This window comes from Hordeum vulgare, chromosome 5H (genome assembly GCF_904849725.1).
Source record: "Hordeum vulgare subsp. vulgare chromosome 5H, MorexV3_pseudomolecules_assembly, whole genome shotgun sequence".
NCBI classification, from domain to species: Eukaryota; Viridiplantae; Streptophyta; class Magnoliopsida; order Poales; family Poaceae; genus Hordeum; species Hordeum vulgare.
The window spans coordinates 90,676,800-90,698,244 of record NC_058522.1 but is presented as its reverse complement, the minus strand read 5'-3'; positions in this window follow the sequence as shown (position 1 = coordinate 90,698,244).

The following is a 21,445-nucleotide window of genomic DNA, read 5'->3' as shown; positions in this document are numbered from 1 at the left end:
TGCGCTCCGTCCCCTATGCTTCAGCCGTAGGCTCTATCATGTATGCAATGCTGTGCACTAGACCGGATGTTAGCCTGGCCATAAGTATGGCAGGTAGGTTCCAGAGTAATCCAGGAGTGGATCACTGGACGGCGGTCAAGAATATCCTGAAGTACCTGAAAAGGACTAAGGAGATGTTTCTCGTGTATGGAGGTGACGAAGAGCTCGCCGTAAAAGGTTACGTCGATGCAAGCTTTGACACAGATCCGGACGACTCTAAGTCGCAAACCGGATACGTATTTATTCTTAATGGGGGTGCAGTAAGCTGGTGCAGTTCCAAGCAAAGCGTCGTAGCAGATTCTACATGTGAAGCGGAGTACATGGCTGCCTCGGAGGCGGCTAAGGAGGGTGTCTGGATGAAGCAGTTCATGATGGATCTTGGAGTGGTGCCAAGTGCACTGGATCCAATAACCTTGTTCTGTGACAACACTGGTGCCATTGCCTTAGCAAAGGAACCAAGGTTTCACAAGAAGACCAGACACATCAAACGACGCTTCAACCTCATCCGCGACTACGTCGAGGAGGAGGACGTAAATATATGCAAAGTGCACACGGATCTGAATGTAGCAGACCCGCTGACTAAACCTCTTCCACGGCCAAAACATGATCGACACCAGAACTGTATGGGAGTTAGATTTATTACAATGTAATTCACATGGTTATGTGAGGGCTAGATTATTGACTCTAGTGCAAGTGGGAGACTGTTGGAATTATGCCCTAGAGGCAATAATAAATGTATAGTTATTATTATAATTCCTGTATCAAGATAATAGTTTATTATCCATGCTATAATTGTATTGAATGAAGACTCATTTACATGTGTGGATACATAGACAAAACACCGTCCCTAGCATGCCTCTAGTTGGCTAGCCAGTTGATCGATGATAGTCAGTGTCTTCTGATTATGAACAAGGTGTTGTTGCTTGATAACTGGATCACGTCATTGGGACAATCACGTGATGGACTAGACCCAAACTAATAGACGTAGCATGTTGATCGTGTCATTTTGTTGCTACTGTTTTCTGCGTGTCAAGTATTTATTCCTATGACCATGAGATCATATAACTCACTGACACCGGAGGAATGCTTTGTGTGTATCAAATGTCGCAACGTAACTGGGTGACTATAAAGATGCTCTACAGGTATCTCCGAAGGTGTTAGTTGAGTTAGTATGGATCAAGACTGGGATTTGTCACTCCGTGTGACGGAGAGGTATCTCGGGGCCCACTCAGTAATACAACATCACACACAAGCCTTGCAAGCAATGTAACTTAGTGTAAGTTGCGGGATCTTGTGTTACGGAACGAGTAAAGAGACTTGCCGGTAAACGAGATTGAAATAGGTATGCGGATACTGACGATCGAATCTCGGGCAAGTAACATACCGAAGGACAAAGGGAATGACATACGGGATTATACGAATCCTTGGCACTGAGGTTCAAACGATAAGATCTTCGTAGAATATGTAGGATCCAATATGGGCATCCAGGTCCCACTATTGGATATTGACCGAGGAGTCTCTCGGGTCATGTCTACATAGTTCTCGAACCCGCAGGGTCTGCACACTTAAGGTTCGACGTTGTTTTATGCATATTTGAGTTATATGGTTGGTTACCGAATGTTGTTCGGAGTCCCGGATGAGATCACGGACGTCACGAGGGTTTCCGGAATGGTCCGGAAACGAAGATTGATATATAGGATGACCTCATTTGATTACCGGAAGGTTTTCGGAGTTACCGGGAATGTACCGGGAATGACGAATGGGTTCCGGGAGTTCACCAGGGGGGGCAACCCACCCCGGGGAAGCCCATAGGCTTTGGGGAGGCACACCAGCCCTTAGTGGGCTGGTGGGACAGCCCCAAGGGGGCCTATGCGCCAAGAGAAAGAAATCAAAGGAAAATAAAAAAAAAGAGGGAAGAAGTGGGAAGGGAAGGGGACTCCTCCCACCAAACCAAGTCCAACTCGGTTTGGGGGGGGGGGGAGTCCTCCCCCCTTGGCTCGGCCGACCCCTTGGGAGTCCCTTGGACCCCAAGGCAAGGTCCCCCTCCCTCCTCCTATATATATGGGGCTTTTAGGGCAGATTTGAGACGACTTTCTCACGGCTGCCCGACCACATATCTCCATAGTTTTTCCTCTAGATCGCGTTTCTGCGGAGCTCGGGCGGAGCCCTGCTGAGACGAGATCATCACCAACCTACGGAGCGCCGTCACGCTGCCGGAGAACTCTTCTACCTCTCCGTCTCTCTTGCTGGATCAAGAAGGCCGAGATGATCGTCGAGCTGTACGTGTGCTGAACGCGGAGGTGCCGTCCGTTCGGCACTAGATCGTGGGACTGATCGCGGGATTGTTCGCGGGGCGGATCGAGGGACGTGAGGACGTTCCACTACATCAACCGCGTTCTCTAACGCTTCTGCTGTACGATCTACAAGGGTACGTAGATCACTCATCCCCTCTCGTAGATGGACATCACCATGATAGGTCTTCGTGCGCGTAGGAAAATTTTTGTTTCCCATGCGACGTTCCCCAACAGTATGGCCATGAAATTATTGTATAATTATAATAAAACATTACCCACTGTATGCTATCACAATAGGATTGCTCCCAAATCGATGGGGCCCAACAAGATTTCAAACATAAGCTGATAAAGAAACTATAACAACAATGTGTTGAAAACGGGACATTCTGTAAAGATGCAGATGAAATATATACTTCTGTAACTCACAAAATTTTGAAACATTAGAACGCAATAAGAAATTTTCATAGTATTATTGGGTAAAAACTTCAGAAATTTTTGACATTCGAGTAAAATATGAAATATCAAGCTCTAGAGCTAAAGTTTCTGTTTTTGGACAACACATATTAAATAAGCAATTTAAACATCCTAAAGGAAAATCTTGGCACATTAATTATAAATAAAATGGATTTATAAAATGGGATAATTATTTTTAGGAGAAACTTCCATGAAAAATTCTATATTGTTCCTGTGAGCATGAACACAAGTGTTCAAGGTCGACCCTCACTTCTCCAATGCATAACTTTCCAATCGCTTCTTTTTTTGAAAAGTTTAAGGCCCCCCTCTATATTTCTTTTGTTTTTAATTATTTTGAAAGTGCTTTCTAACACTTTTCAGTTCTCTCTCTGTCAGTGCTTTCTTTAAATCCATTAAGCTAGGCATATAATGCTTAAGTAATTGATCCACCCTCTCCCAAGGTATATCAAAGCCAATTTTAATTAACAATGATTTGTAATTAAGTAGTGAGCACAAAGCAATATATATCATAGAACAACGGGGTATAACTCTGTTCCTATATGTTTTCATGTCATAAAAGAACAATTCATGCACATTAAGTAAAGGCCAATGAATAGTATAAACAGTTTCTTGCAATCTTATCATATTTGAAAAACAGAGAGGTGAAGATTGGTCCCTCTCTCATAATAATTGCAAATAGGAGCATCAAGCACATGCATATTATATCCATCAAAATCATCACGTGTCATGGTAAAACGCAATCCATTAATATAATCCTTAGTAAGTGCAAACTTCTTCGATATAGTGTAGTTGGGAGAATTCAAAAAGATAATAGGCAATTTCGAACTCGACAACCCCCAAAAAACCTAGAGGGAGCTGAAAACTACCTAGGACGGTCCCTTGCTTGTGTCTTCTCCCCCGTGGGCAACATGGGTGAAATCCTAGCCGTGACTCCAACTCCCCCTCCCAGATCTGCCCTCCCCTCGCCGTCGCCGGGCAAAGCCCGCAAGGCGTCGACGCAGCGGGGACTTCCGTTTTTCCTCTCGCAAGGTCAGGGAAGCATGGGGCCGCTCTGATGAACCACAAGTATATGGGGTCAATTGTAGCCTTTTCGATAAGTAAGAGTGTCAAACCCAACGAGGAGCAGAAGGCAATGACAAGTGGTTTTCAGCAAGGTAATGTCTGCAAGTGCTAAAATTATAAGTAGCGGAGTAGTTTGATAGCAAGATAATTTGTAACGAGCAAGTAACGATAGTACTAACAAAAGTGCAGCAAGGTTGCCCAATCCTTTTGAGGCAAAGGACAGGCCAAAACGGTCTCTTATGATAAGCAAAATGTTCTTGAGGGTACACAAGAATTTCATCTAGTCACTTTCATCATGTTGGCTTAATTCGTGTTTGCTACTTTGATAATTTGGTATGTGGGTGGACCGGTGCTTAGGTGTTGTTCTTACTTGAACAAACCTCCTACTTATGATTAACCCTCTCGCAAGAATCCGCAACTACGAGAAAAGTATTAAGAATAAATTCTAACCATAGCATTAAACTTTTGGATCCAATCGGCCCCTTACGGAATAGCGCATAAACTAGAGTTTAAGCTTTTGTCACTCTCGCAACCAATCATCTAATAACTACTCCACAATGTATTACCGTAGGCCCAAATATGGTGAAGTGTCATGTAGTCGATGTTCACTTGACACCACTAAGGGAATGACAACATACATATCATCAAAATATTGAACACATATCAAGTTCACATGATTACTTGCAACATGATTTCTCTCGTGACCTCAAAAACAAAACTAACTACTCATAAATGATAATCAAGCGCAAGATCAGAGGGGTATTAAATAACATAATAGATCTGAACATATAATCTTCCACCAAATAAACCATATAGTAATCAACTACAAAATGTAATCAACACTACTAGTCACCCACAAGCACCAATCTATAGTTCCGGTACAAAGATTGAACACAAGAGATGAAATAGGGTTAGAGAGGAGTTGGTGTTGTTGAAGATGTTGATGAAGATAGACCTCCCCAAGATGGGAGAGTTGTTGGTGATGATGATGACGATGATTTCCCCCTCTCGGAGGGAAGTTCCCCCGGCGGAATCACTCCGTCGGAGGGCAAAAGTGCTCCTGCCCAAGTTCCGCCTCGAGAGGGCGGCGTTTCGTCCCAAAAGTCCTCTCCTCCTTTTTTCTAGGTCAAAATGACTTATATACCAGAAGAGGGGTGACTAGCACTCTGTGGCAATAGCTAGACGAATGATGTTCTCGATTGCTCAATAATTAGAAATTGTCTTGCAATAACCCACCAACGCGTGGGAACGAGGCAGCTTTTGAGGGTAGAGTATTCAACCCAATTTGTTGATTCGCCGATAGGAGGTGAGAGGATACTATCAAGTATTAGTAGCTGAATGTGTCAGATTCAACCACACCTGAAAGATTAGTATCCGCAAGCAAAGTGTCAGCAGCAAAGTAGTATGATAACAACGGTGTCAGAAACGATCTGTTGACGGCAGACTATTCCTAACGATTGTATCAATGGCGCCAGAAGTTGCCCGTTAACGGAAATTGTCTTTTCCCATCAACGACCAGTGAACCAAAATTGTAACAGGTAGCAGCGGTGGCAAGGAACAGCAGTAATGACAGCACTAGCAAGTAGCAACAGTAGCAAGCAACAGTAGCAAGTAGTAGCAACAGTAGCAAGTAACAGCAACAACAACAGTAGTAACAATAGCAGAGCAAAACAAGTAACAATAGCAGTGGGACAAACTCGTAGGCAATGGGTCGGTGATTCGTTTGGATGATATTCATCATGCAATAGTTATAACACGGAGAGATATGTGGCTAGCTCCCGTTCGTCAATGTGATGTAGGCATGCATTCCGTGTGTTGTCATACGTGCTTAGGGAAAAGAACTTGCATGACATCTATTGTCCATCCCTCCCGTGGCTGCGGGGTCCAAAAGGAAACTACCGGATATTAAGGTTCTCCTTTTAATAAAGAACCGGACTAACGCATTAGCACTTGGTGAACACATGAACTCCTCAAACTATGGTCATCACCGGGAGTGGTTCCGGTTATTTTCACTCCGGGGTTGCCGGGTCATAACACATAGTACGTAACTACAACTTGCAAGATCGGATCTAAAACACACATATATTGGTGACAACATAATAATTTCAGATCTGAAATCATGGCACTTGGGCTCTAGTGACAAGCATTAAGCCTGGCAAAGTAGTAGCAACATCAATCTCAGAACATAGTGGATACTAGGGATCAATCTCCGTCAAAACTAACTCGATTACATGATAGATCTCATCCTCCTCATCACCGCCCAGCGAGCCTACGAATAGATTACTCACGAACGATGAAGAGCTTCATGGAATTGGAGAGGGAAGAAGGTTGATGATGATGATGGCGACGATTTCCCCTCTCCTAAGCCCAAAACGGACTTCAGATCTGCCCTCCAGATGAAGAACATGATGTGGCGGCGCCTCCGTATCGCAAATGCGACGAAATCTTCTCTCTTGATTTTTCTAGGACGAAAGTGAATTTATAGAGCTGATATTGGGGGCGACAGAGCCACGTGGGCCCCACAAGCTTGCTAGCCGCCACTAGGGGGGTTGCGGCTACAGGGCTTGTGGCCCACTGGCCCATCCCCTCCGGTGGATCTTTGCGCAGGTATTTTTCATATTTTCCAGAAATATTCTCCGTAAATTTTCAGGACGTTCTGAGAACTTTCATTTCTGCACAAAAACAACACCAAGGCAATTCTGCTGAAAACAACGTTAGTCCAGGTTAGTTCCATTCAAATCATTCAAATTAGAGTCCAAAACAAGGGCAAAAGAGTTTGGAAAAGTAGATACGATGGAGATGTATCAAGGGGCACTGAAGGTGGGCCTGGGTGAGCACAACCCATCGGGGCGCTTGGGCTCCCTGGCTCGCCCAGGTGGGTTGTGCCCACTTGGTGGGCCCCCTCTGGTACTTATTTGCTCTAATATTCCTCAAATATTCCATAAACATTCCTCTTAAAGTTTCAGCTCATTTGGAGTTGTGCAGAATAGGTAGCCTGAGGTAGCTTTTTCAGGTCCAGATTTCCAGCTGCCAGAATTCTCCCCCTTTGTGTATACCTTGCATATTATCACAGAAAAGGCATTAGAATTACTCCAAAAAGAATTATTATACAATAAAACAACATAAATAATAGTAAGAAAACATGATGCAAAATGTACGTATCAACTCCCCCAAGCTTAGACCTCGCTTGTCCTCAAGCGAAAACCGAAATCACGAAACATGTCCACATGCTTAGAGAGAGAGGTGTCGATAAAAGCCAAAATACAGACATAGCAGCATCATGTAACTTATTATAACAACAACAAAATTTAATATAAAACTTTTATCATAGAACTTTTATCATAGGCTTCTCATGAACAAGTGACAATTCATCACAACATCGAAGTATAAAGCATAAACTCTATTGGAAACCAACAAAATATGTTCTTAGTCAACTTTGCAACTACAATTCATCATCTTTTCAAGAAGGGTCACATATCGGAGCCTTTAGGCAAGTCCACATACTCAACCATCATTTAGTCTTCTATGATTGCAAACACTCACTGTGTACACATGAGCAGAACGTTTCAACCAGACAGTTAGAAAGATAGGGGCTTATAGTTTCGCCTCCCAACGAATTCACCTCAAGGGTGATGTCAACAATATTAACTCATGCTACCCATATTCAATTGGATATATGTGCCTAGATCTTTCCTAACCACATGATGCTTGCCAAAGGGAAAAATTAAAAGGAATAGAGAGAAAAACTTCTACTCTTGCATGAAAGTAAATACATAAAAGTAAAAGATAGGCCCTTCGCAGAGGAAGCAGAGATTGCCATGCGCTTTTTGTTTGTATGCTCAACCCCTTAGTGCAAGAGAATGTCACGTTATATTGCCCCTTGTGATGGCAACCTTTATTATGCAGTCTGTCGCTTTTATTCTTCACCATCACAAGTTCGTACACCGCTTAATTTTTCCTTACACTAAATGATCTTACACTTTTAGGAGCAATTTTTATTGCCCTTTTTGCACCGATGACAACTTACTTGAAGGATCTTACTCAATCCATAGGTAGGTATGGTGGACTCTCAAACAAGATTCGCGTTTAAGGGTTTTGGATGCACAAGTAGTATCTCTACTTGGTGCGGAGTTTTTGGCTAGCAAAGATAGGGGCAAGCACCACATGTTGAAGGATCCATGACAATATAACTTATGTGTGAATATGAACAAACATAATTCATTACGTTGTCTTCCTTGTCCAACGTCAACAATTTTTGCATATATTATTTTGATGGCTGCTCACAATCACAAAATATTTCCAGGATATTGTATTTGCATGTGAATGTTCTCTTCCCTTATTAATTCTTTCACGAGTTGCATCATTGACCAATGCTATGTTTGTCAATCTACAATAAAATTTTCTACTTATACTTTTCCTTGTGTAATGTCATCACTTACCATAAGATTAGCATATGATATTTTTCATTTATTTCCTTTCTTTTTATTGAAACAAGAAAGTAAAGAAGGCAAAACTTAAACTAAACTTTATTATATATCTCGCACACGATTGCATAGATTGATCACTAAGCAAACTCTTGGAAAGAAAGGATCAAACTAAACTTTTATTCATCTAAAGCAAAGGATAACCATGGATCAAACTAAGAAAAGTAAAGGCAAAAGATAGTGGAGATGATACGATACCAGGGCACCTCCCCCAAGATTGGCAAAAGCCAAGGGGAGTGCCCATACTCGATACTCCATTTTCTTTTGGTTATGAAGAAGGAGGTGGTGGTGATGAAGTAGAAGCAATCTTGTCCTCCGGTTTCCCTGGCAGAGGATCACCATCATAAGAGGAAGAGTGAGTTTCCCGGATCCTGCAACTGGTAGCCGAACTCATAGCTTTAAACCTTGCCTCATATTCAAAGACTTGGCTTTGAAGGCCGTGAATGTGGCTATGGTGGACGTTGATTTGCTCGTTGAGGGAGAAGACGATGTCCTTCATGGAATTGCCATACACCTTGAGATCACGGTTGTAGTCCGCGATCATGAGGTGATTGGCATTGAGCCCACGTTCCACCATCCCCTTGCACCGGAAGACTTCCTGCTCCATAGCTTCAAGCCTGGCCTCCACGGATCCAGTCCCCTTGGTCCTTGCACATCACAGATGTGCAGCACCCAAACGCACATCTGGATAGCTTGAGGGTGCTGCATCACTCCCCGCAGATATGGGTTGATGACATTGTCGAAGAACTTGTCCTTGGAGGTGCTTGAAGCGGCCATGGTGGATTGGATGTGACAGAAAAAAGCAAGAAAAGAAAACAGGAGATTTCTCCGTGATACGGAGGTCAACATGTTCGGGAGGTATATAAAGATTTTTTTTTATCTTGGTGAACAAGAAGAACGGAAGAAAAACGGAGTCCGGAAAGTACCCGAGGTGGGCACAACCCACCGGGGCGCGCTTGGCAAGCCATGCACGCCCTGGTGTATCGTGCCCACCATGGTCACTTTCCTAGAAGTTTCTTATTTTCCTAATTTTTTAAAGATTCCAAAACTGACAAAAAATATTTTTGCGGATTTTTTTGAGTCCGTTTACTTACCGTATCACGTACCTCCCTTTTTTCACGATTCTGGAGTGTTTCGGAAGGTTTCTTTTGTGTGTTCTTCCGGTGTCGTAGTTTGGATAATATGTCTTTCAACATTAATGGAAGTACCTGAGATATAATGTTTTATTCGTTGCCCATTGACAACCTTTGGGTTAGTACCTTCAGCATTATTTATTTTGATAGCTCCGGATCGATAGACCTCCTCGATAACATAGGGTCCTTCCCATTTGGAGAGGAGTTTTCCTGCAAAGAATCTGAAACAAGGGTTGTACAAAAGAACATATTCTCCAACTTTGAACTCACGCTTTTGGATTCTTTCGTCATGCCATCTTTTAACTTTTTATTTGAATAACTTTGCATTTTCATAAGCTTGGGTTCTCCATTCATCTAATGAGCTAATATCAAATAACCTCTTTTCACCAACAAGTTTGAAATCATAGTTGAGTTCTTTGATTGCCCAATATGCTTTATGTTCTAACTCAAGAGGCAAACGACAAGCTTTTCCATAAACCATTTTATAAGGAGACATACCCATAGGATTTTTATATGCTGTTCTATAAGCCCAAAGTGCATCATCTAATTGCTTAGACCAATTCTTCCGGGACCTATTGATAGTCTTTTGTAAGATTAGTTTTATTTCTCTATTGCTAAGTTCAAGTTGACCACTAGACTGAGGATGATAAGGTGATGCAATTCTATGGTTAACATCATACTTAGCAAGCATTTTACGGAAAGCACCATGAATAATGTCTGAACCACCATTAGTCATTAAATATCTAGGGACTCCAAACCTTGGGAAAATAACTTCCTTAAGCATTTTAATAGATGTGTTGTGATCATCACTACTAGTTGGAATAGCTTCTACCCACTTAGTAACATAATCAAAAGCAATCAAAATATGTGTATACCCATTAGAGGAAGGAAAAGGTCCCATGAAATCAAATACCCAAACATCAAATGGTTCAGCAGCAAGTGAATAGTTCATAGGCATTTCTTGATGCTTACCTATATTACCTATTATTTGACATTCATCACAAGATGAGACAAACTTACGGGCATCCTTGAAGAGAGTAGGCCAATAAAAACCAGACTGCAATACCTTATTAGCGGTTCTACCTCCCGCGTGATGCCCTCCATAAGCTTCGCAGTGACATTTCCGTAGGATTTGTTCCTGTTCGTGCTCAGGTACATAACGTCTAATAATATCATCTACTCCTTCTTTATAAAGATGTGGTTCATCCCAAAAGTAATGTATTAAATCATAGAAGAATTTTTCTTTTGTTGGTATGTGAAGCTAGATGGTATGTATTTAGCAACAATATAATTAGCATAATGAGCGTGCCAAGGTGTACTATTAGAAACATTTGTTGCAGCTAATTGTTCATCAGGAAAGCTATCATTAATAGGTTGTGGGTCACCAAGAATATTTTCAAGTCTAGACAAGTTATCAGCTACGAAGTTCTGTGCTCCTTTCCTATCAGTGATATGCAAATCAAATTCTTGTAACATAAGGACCCACCTAATGAGTCTAGGTTTAGCATCTTTCTTTTCCATAAGATATTTAATAGCAGCATGATCGGTGTGAACAATAACTTTAGAATCAACAATGTAAGATCTGAATTTATCACAAGCACACACTACTGCTAAGAATTCTTTTTCAGTAGTAGCATAATTTCATTGAGCACTATCTAGAGTTTTACTAGCATAATGGATAACATTCAATTTCTTATCAACTCTTTGTACTAGAACAACACCAACAACATAATCACTAGCATCACACATAATCTCAAAAGGCAAGTTCCAATCAGGTGGTTGAACAACAGGTGAAGTAATTAAGGCTTTCTTTAGTGTTTCGAAGGCTTCCAAACAATCATCATCAAACACAAAAGGAATATACTTTTTCAAAAGATTTGTAAGAGGCCTAGAAATTTTAGAAAACTCTTTGATAAACATCCACTAGAAACCAGCATGACCAAGGAAACTACGAATAGCTTTGATATCTTTAGGACATGGCATTTTCTCAATTGCATCAACCTTGGCTTTGTCCACCTCAATGCCTCTTTCAGAAATTTTATGGCCCAAAATAATACTTACGTTAACCATAAAGTGGCACTTCTCCTAATTCAAGACAAGATTTGTTTGTTCACATCTCTGCAAAACCTGATCAAGATTGCTTAAACAATCATCAAAAGACTTCCCATAAACACAAAAGTCATCCATGAAAACCTCAATAATCTTTTCACAGAAATCAGAGAATATAGCAGTCATGCATCTTTGAAAGGTAGCAGGTGCATTACATAAACCAAATGGTATACGTCTATAAGCATAAGTTCCAAAAGAACAAGTAAAAGTGGTATTTTCTTGATCCGGTTGTGAAACAGGTATTTGTGAAAAACCAGAATATCCATTAAGAAAGCAAAAATGTGTGTGGTTAGATAGTCTTTCTAACATTTGATCAATAAAAAGGGAGAGGGTAATGATCTTTTCTAGTTACTTTGTTTAATTTTCTAAAGTCAATTACCATTCTATAGCCTGTGACAATTCTTTGTGGAATAAGTTCATTCTTATCATTAGGAACAACAGTAATATATCCCTTCTTAGGGACACAATGAACAGAACTTACCCATCTACTATCAGCTATAGGATAGATTATACCTGCTTCCAGAAGTTTCAATATTTCTGTTATTACCACTTCTTTCATCTTCGGATTTAACCGACATTGGTGATCAACAACGAGTTTAGCATCATGTTCCATATTAATCTTGTGCCGACATAGATTGGGACTAATGCCCTTAAGATCATCAAGAGTGTATCCAATAGTAGCTCGGTGCTTCCTTAGAACTTTCAATAATATTTCTTCTTCGTGTTGTGAAAAGTTAGCACTAATAATAACATGATATAACTTTTTCTCATCAAGATAAGCATATTTCAGTGTCTGGCAATTGTTTTAATTCAAACACAGGATCACCTTTAGGTGGAGGAGGGCCTCCTAGAGTTTCAATAGGCAAATTGTGTTGTTCGAAAAAGATTCTATCTATTTCATTTTTTTCACGCATATGCAAATCATTTTCATGCTCTAGCAAATATTGTTCTAAAGGATCAGTAGGAGGTACACCAATAGAAGGAAGACCAATAATTTCATCCTTACTAGGCAAATCTTTCTTATGTGGTTGTCTACTAAACTTGGAAAAGTTAAATTCATGAGATTCATCACCAAAGCTAACACCGACAGTTTGTTCTTGCTATCTATTTTGGCATTGACAGTGTTCAAGAAAGGTCTACCAAAGATAATGTGACAAAAGTCATCTTGTGGGGAGCCAAGAATAAGAAAATCAGTATGGTATTTTATCTTCCCACACAAGACTTCAACATGTGTGAGAATCCCAATTGGTGATATAGTATCTCTATTGGCAAGTTTAATAGTAACATCTATGTCTTCTATTTCAGTAGGTGCTATTTCATTCTGATTTTCTTCATATAAGGAAAAAGGAATAACACTCACACTAGCACCTAGGTCACACAACCCATGATAACAGTGATCTCCTATCTTAACTAAGACAACATGCATGCGAGCAACTGGTCTATGTTTATCTTTTTTATCCGGTTTGGGAATTCTAGAAGCTTCATCACCGAAGTAAATAACATGCTCATCGATATTATCGACAAAGATCTCTTTAATCATAGAAACACTAGGTTCAACTCTGATTTGTTTAGCTGGTTTGGGTGTTCTAACATAACTTTTGTTAACCATAGTTGAAACTTTAGTATGTTCCTTCATCCTAACAGGGAAAGGTGGTTTTTCAATATAAGCAGTGGGAACAACTGGATCAACATTGTAAATGATAGTTTCTTCTTTAGCTTTAACTGGTTCTTTAATTTCTTCTTTAATAGGTGGGTGATATTTAAACCACTTCTCCTTAGGGATATCAACATGAGTAGCAAAAGATTCACAAAAGGAAGCTACTATCTCAGAGTCAAGTCCATATTTAGTGCTAAATTTTTGAAAAGCTTCGGTATTAGATTTAACACAATCAAACTTAGGTTCAATCCCTAACTCTTTACCTTCGTCGAGTTCCCAATATTCATAGTTGCATTTAATTATTTCTAGAAGGTCCACCCGGAATTCAATAGTCTTCTTCATAAAAGAACTAGTACAAGAAGTATCGAGCATGGATTGATCATTATGAGAAAGCCAAGCATAAAAAATCCGAATAATAATTTCTCTTGAGAGCTCATGATTGGGACATGAATATAACATTAACTTAACCCTCCCCCGAGATAGAGAGATACTTTCTCCTTCACGAGGCCAAAAATAACATACATAATTCCGATCATGATGAACTAGAGGCATAGGATAATTTTTTTGATGGAATTCCAATTTCAACCGATTCCAGTTCCAAGATCCAATATCATCGCATAGCCTATACCATGTCAATGCTTTTACCTTCAAAGATAAAGGGAAAACCTTCTTCTTAGCTTCATCTCCGGGTAAACCTGCAAGCTTAAACAACCCACAAATTTCATCCACATATATCAAGTGCATATCAGGATGTTCGGTTCCATCTCCTGCATAAGGATTAGCTAGCAGTTGTTCTACCATACCTGAAGGAATATCATATTCAATATTTTCAATAGGTGCACTAGGTCGAGGGGCAAATAATTGTGGTTCCGGTCGAGGTAAGATACCTCGAACAAACCCCTCAAAGGATTGTTTTCCATAGTAGCAAGTGACAATAAATCTCAGCACGTAGTAATAATGTTTCCTTACCAATTTGCACTTACCAAGAGCGCTTCACTCCCCGGAAACGGCGCCAGAAAATAGCCTTGATGACCGACAAAGATATGGGGTCAATTGTAGCCTTTTCTATAAGTAAGAGTGTTGAACCCAACGAGGAGCAGAAGGAAATGACAAATGGTTTTCAGCAAGGTAATGTGTGCAAGTGCGAAAATTGTAAGTAGGAGAGTAGTTTGATAGCAAGATAATTTGTAACGAGCAAGTAACGATAGTAGTAACAAAAGTGTAACAAGGTAGACCAATCCTTTTGAGGCAAAGGACAAGCCAAAACTGCTCTTATGATAAGCAAAGTGTTCTTGAGGGTACACGGGAATTTCATCTAGTGACTTTCATCATGTTGGCTTAATTCGTGTTCGCTACTTTGATAATTTGTTATGTGGGTGGACCGGTGCTTAGGTGCTGTTCTTACTTGAACAAACCTCCTACTTATGATTAACCCTCTCGCAAGCATCCGCAACTACGAGAAAAGTATTAAGAATAAATTCTAACCATAGCATTAAACTTTTGGATCCAACCGGTCCCTTACGGAATAGCGCATAAACTAGGGTTTAAGCTTCTGTCACACTCGCAACCTGTCATCTAATAACTACTCCACAATGCATTCCCTAAGGCCCAAATATGGTGAAGTGTCATGTAGTTGACGTTCACATGACACCACTAAGGGAATCACAACATACATATCATCAAAATATCGAACACATATCAAGTTCACATGATTACTTGCAACATGATTTCTCCCGTGACCTCAAGAACAAAAGTAACTACTCACAAATGATAATAATGCTCAAGATCAGAAGGGTATTAAATAGCATAATGGATATGAACATATAATCTTCCACCAAATAAACCATATAGTAATCAACTACAAGATGTAATCAACACTACTAATCACCCACAAGCACCAATCTATAGTTCCGGTACAAAGATTGAACACAAGAGATGAACTAGGGTTTCAGAGGAGTTGGTGCTATTGAATATGTTGATGGAGATATCCCTCCCCAAGATGGGAGACTTTTTGGTGATGATGATGCCGATGATTTCCCCCTCCGGGAGGGAAGTTCCCCCGACGGAATCGCTCCGTCGGAGGGCAAAAGGGCTCTTGCCCAAGTTTCGCCTCGAGACGGCGGCGCTTAGTCCCGAAAGTCCTCTCCTCCTTTTTTCTAGGTCAAATTGACTTATATACCACAAGAGGGGCACGAGAGGTGGGCCTGGGTGAGCACAACCCACCGGGGCGCGCTTGGGCTCCCAGGCTCGCCCAGGTGGGTTGTTCCTACCTGGTGGGCCCCCTCTGGTACTTATTTGCTCCAATATTCCTCAAATATTCCATAAACATTCCTCGTAAAGTTCGAGCTCATTTGGAGTGTGTGCAGAATAGGTAGCCTAACGTAGCTTTTCAGGTCCAGATTTCGAGCTGCCAGAATTCTCCCCCTTTGTGTATACCTTGCATATTATGAGACAAAAGGCATTAGAATTACTCCAAAAAGCATTATTATACAATAAAACAACAGAAATAATAGTAGTAAAACATGATGCAAAATGGACGTATCACGCTCGTCTCAGGAGAGGCGTGGGGCGTAATGACCGTGACGCGGAGATACCTTTTGGCGTGGCGCGCGACAAGTGCACGTCGGTGGCCACGGCGGCCGCTGATACTTGTGATATGCATTGGGTTTTTCCTTCAAAGACAAGAGAATGATGCAACACAGTATATATAATCATTTCCCTCATTGAGAACCAAGGTTATCGAACCAATAGGTAAGCCACGCATTTTCCCGTCTTCAGCGCCTACACACAAAAAGAGCACACACTTCCACCCAATGCGGGCAACAGGGTTGTAGGTCCCCTTGAACTCATTACTTGCAAGCGATAAGTAGTGATAGATAGATAGTTTGATAAATATGAATAGAAAATAAATGAAAGGTAAATATTAACATCAAGGTAGTTTGTGTTTTTGTAAATGTATTTGTGAATAGACCGAGGGGCATAGTTTTCACTAGAGGCTTCTCTCTCATTGAAAGCATACGATGGGTAAAAAACTTAGTGATGGGCAATTGATAGAAAGGTGCATATTTATGAAACCTTTATTCGTTGCAATGATTATTACATATAGGCATCACGTCCGTAAGAAAGTAGACCGACTCCTGCCTGCACCTACTACCATTATTCCACCCATCGATCGCTATCCAACATGCACTGGTACCGTAACATGCTATACAAACAGTTTTTAACCCCTTCCCGCGACACAGTTCCAATCCGTCTCCTTGCCTATGTGGGATATAGGGGGTCCATCCCACATGACACCTAAGCATCGTGTGCGATAGAGCAAGCGCATGCTAATGATTCGCCTAAAGTAAGCATATGCGAAGTGGTAGCCTATCCCACACGCCACACTTTGACGTAAGTTCGTGATCAACCACACGTTCGAGACGATGGCCTAGATATATTCGTGTGCGAAATACGGACATCACAAACATTTAATCCCATGACCTCTTTGCGTTAGATACATTATAACACATAGTTTGGAACTTTTAACTGTTTACAGTGGCTCTACTATCGCAAACGTGCCAATTTAACAATCGTGTGTGATAGTTATTCCGATCACACACGCGCTTCATATGACAATCATATTCTTATCATCCTAGATTACACATGCATGCCTGTTTGGAACCGATCTATTGATGCCAATCGCACACGCTTATGACGTGCAAACGCGTGTGTGATGATACTTGTGATTTGTGTTGGGTTTTCCGTATGAACGGGTAGTTGCAGCATCATACGGGTAAGTATTTCCCTCACTTATGAAACCAAGATTTATTGAACCAATAGGAATATCTTTCCACAACCGTCTTCAGTGGATGTACACAAAAGAGCAAACAATTTGCATCCAATGCGGACAAGAGGGTTGTCAATCCCCTTGATCTCGTTATTTGCAAGCAAGTGAAGTGTGTAGATAATATTAGATAATTGTATATTGGAAAATAAAATAAAATAAAAATAATGGCTGCAAGGTAAAGATAGGTTTTGTAAACATATAAGTGAATAGACCCGGGGGCGATAGTTTTAGCTAGCGGCATCTCTCATGAAAATAAGCATACAATGGGTAAACAAATTACTGTTGGGCAATTGATAGATAAGCGGATAGTTATGCAATATTCATGACAATGATCATGTATATATAGGCATCATGTCCAAAAAAATTAGTCCGACTCATGCATGCACCTATTACTATTACGCCACTTCAAGAGAGTTTCTATGTTTTCCTCTGTACGTATTAAGTTCATGACAAACAGAGTAATACATGGAGAATGATGACATGATGTAGACAAAGTATACTCGAGCAATATGAATAAACCCCATTGTTTTATCCTCAGTGGCAACACCAGAAAGACGTATCTTGTCCCCTTTTCTCACTAGGATATAAAACCCCGTCAGGTTGAATCCACTACAGTGCACCCCTCTCACTGAAGAAAGGTCAATCTACTTGGCCAAAGCAAATCAAAAGATGAGAGAGAATTACAAAGATATAACGATAATGCAAATAAGAATCGTAATAGTTTCACAGAAGACTCAAATACTTTTCATCAATAACCTGAACATAAACCCACAATTCATCGGATCCGAACAAACGCACCACACAAAATAATTACATTGATAGATCAAAGCGAAGATGCGATGATCATTGTATTGAAGATCAAAAGAGAGAGAGAGAGAGGCATATATGTACTAACTACGGATCCATTGGTCTGTGGTGAACTACTCACACATCATCATGAGGGCAACAAGGTTGATGAAGAGGCCCTCCGTGGTTGATCCCCCCCGACAAGGTGCCACAACGGAGCTCCAAATGATATCACGGCGGAACAAAGACTTACGATGGCCAAAAAGTGTTTTAGAATGCCCTTTAGGGTTTTTGGAATATATGTGAATTTATACGCCAGAGAATGGAGGTTCTATGGTTACAATAGTTCAACAGCCAATGCATAAATCAAAAGCTTAGTACATGTTCTATGGTTACATATATAGTTTGGAAGAAGATTAAATATGATGAACCACAATATATAGTACTAGAGGCGGTAAATGTGAAGAGATAATTGTAAATCCTTTTGGCTATCAATGGTGTTGAAGAAGCGGAATACTCATAATGTGCCCTCCTCCATGCCAAAGGTGCACACAACTTTAGTTCAACCCCTTGTGATGATCGCCTGTCCAACCTTCACCGTCTCCAGGAAGACTTCTAGACCATTATCAGAGTAGCATGTGTTATATACTATGATCTTGGTTGCCTCCACTCCGGTGAGGTAGTCTGCAAGATAATCTTGAGTAAATTCCTTCGGGAACCACTAAAAAGAGACAACATTGAGGTATTCATGTCTGCTGCCTCTTGAGCTTGCGTTGGTTTTTCCCTTGAAGAGGAAAGGGTGATGCTACACAGGAGCAGTAAGTATTTCCCTCAGTTTGAGAACCAAGGTATCAATCCAGTAGGAGAATCGCGTCAAGTGTCCAGAGTACCTGCACAAACACAAACGAGCTTGCACCCAACGCTATAAAGGGGTTGTCAATCCCTTCAAGATTGATTGCAAAGTGAGATCTGAAGGCGGAAAGTGCAACAAAGTAAAAAGTGTAAGGCTGAAAATATGGTGTGAAGTAGACCCCGGGGCCATAGTGTTCACTAGAGGCTTCTCTCAAAATAGCAAATATTACGGTGGGTGAACAAATTACAGTCGAGCAATTGATAGAACCGCGCAAAGTCATGACGATATCTAAGGCAATGATCATACATATAGGCATCACGTCCGAGACAAGTAGACCGATACTTTCTGCATCTACTACTATTACTCCACACATCGACCGCTATCTAGCATGCATCTAGTGTATTGAGTCCATGACGAACAGAGTAACGCCTTAAGCAAGATGACATGATGTAGAGGGATAAACTCAAACCAATGATGTAAACCCCATCTTTTTACCCTTGATGGCAACAACACGATGCGTGCCTCGCTGCCCCTTTTGTCACTGGGAGAGGTCACCGCACGGTATGAACCCAAAACCAAGCACTTCTCCCATTGCAAGAATCATAGATCAAGTTGGCGAAACAAAACCCACAACTCTAAGATAATTAAAAGGATATGAAATCATGCATATAAGAGATCAGAAGAAACTCAAATAAGATTCATAGATAATCTGATCATAAATCCACGATTCATCGGATCTCGACAAACACACCGCAAAAGAAGATTACATCGGATAGATCTCCATGAAGATCATGGAGAACCTTGTATTGAAGATCCAAGAGAGAGAAGAAGCCATCTATGGACCCGAAGGTCTATGGTGAACTACTCACGCATCATCAGAGAGGTCATGGTGTTGATGAAGAAGCCCTCCGTATCCGAATCGGCCCTCCGAGAGGGCACCAGAACGTGCCCCAGATGGGATCTTGCAGAGACAGAAGCTTGCGGTAGCGGAAAAATATTTTTATGGATCTCTCTCGCAGTTTTGGAATTTTCAGGAATTTATAGGCAGAAGAGGTAGGGCAGACGAGCCACAGGGGGCCCACAAGCCTACCAGGCACGGCCCCCCCGGCCTCGCCTAGGGGGCTTGTGGGGTCCCCTGGTAGCCCCTGCCTTGGTTTTCACGTCCCGTGCGTATCTTCTGTTCTGGAAAAAATCTTTTCGGAAGTTTTATTCCGTTTGGAAACCGTTTAAAATCCTCCTCTGAAAAGGGTCAAAAACACGGAAAAATAGGAACTGGCACTTGGCACTGAGTTAATAAGTTAGTCCCAAAAAAGATATAAAAGGCATACAAAACATCCAAAGTTTGACAATATAATAGCATGGAACCATCAAAAATTATAGATACGTTGGAGACGTATCAATGTCTAATAGAGTAACTTGTTTTGGGCAAGAAAAGAAGGCAGTAGATTACTTACCATCCTAAATTTCATCGATGTGTTGTATGAAGTGTAAACAAAGATTTTAATTCCAATCATATGTCTCTTCTGCCTAACAATTTTTCTTAGTTTCCTCACTTGATGCTTGTTAATGTTTATCTCATTGCCCCATAAGCAAAGGGGTCAAAATGTGGATCAGTACCGCTGAGATATGACCTAGAAGCAACAAATAAATGTTAGAACCTAAGCTGTAATTGCACGAATGATGCAAAATACTATAATACAATGGAATGTGACTAACCTCGATGGTAAACAATAGTATCATGCATTGTATCCCTATATAAATACATAGAAAGGTGTCTTAAATACAACAGGGTTAACATGCACAAAAAATAGCAAATGTTAATTAAACGACAATATCTCTAGTGATATTTGATGGGGATATGCACCTAGGGTAGGGCCATAGGCCTACCTACATGTCCTACCTAAGGGCACCTCATTAAAGACTTGAAGACTACAAGGAGGACTCCGACTAGATAGCCATGGCGTTTGAATCACTCGGTAAGCAATCACTCGGAGTATACTCCCCCCTTCACTCGACAATCAACTTCCACTCGAAAGAACCAGAAGCAAGTCGGCGCAAAAGACCAGAACCCACTCGAGGGAGGACAACACGCGAGCGTTCGGCTGGTCGTCATAAGTAACATTAATTACATACGTTATCAGTAACGTATGCCTGTAAACTCCAGTGATCGAACCCTTGGTTGCTTGGTATTGATGAGGGGCAACGCACTCTATATAAGCCACCCCTCCCCTGTGGCACAATGGTTCGCACCCCCTGTAAAACGAATATTCCACTCGACACAAAGCTCCAGAGAACTGAGACGTAGGGCTATTACCTCCACGAGAGGGGCCTGAACTCATACATCTTGTGTACAAGCTTGTCTTAGCTAGGACTCTGCCCTCTCCATTCATACCCTACACGTCTACTGTCAGGTTCATTCCCACGATAGTTTGCGCTTGATGACCCACTAGTGTAGGGGATCTATCGTAGTCCTTTCAATAAGTAAGAGTGTCGAACCCAATGAGGAGCAGAAGGAACTGACAAGTGGTTTTCAGCAAGGTATTCTGTGCAAGCATTGAAATTATCGGTAACAGATAGTTGTGTGACAAGATGATTCGTAGTGAGTAGCAAATAACAATAGTAACAAAGGTTCAGCAAGATGGCCCAGTCCCTTTTGTAGCAAGGGACAAGTCTGGACAAACTCTTATATGAGGTAAAGCGCAACCGAGGACACATGGAAATTTCT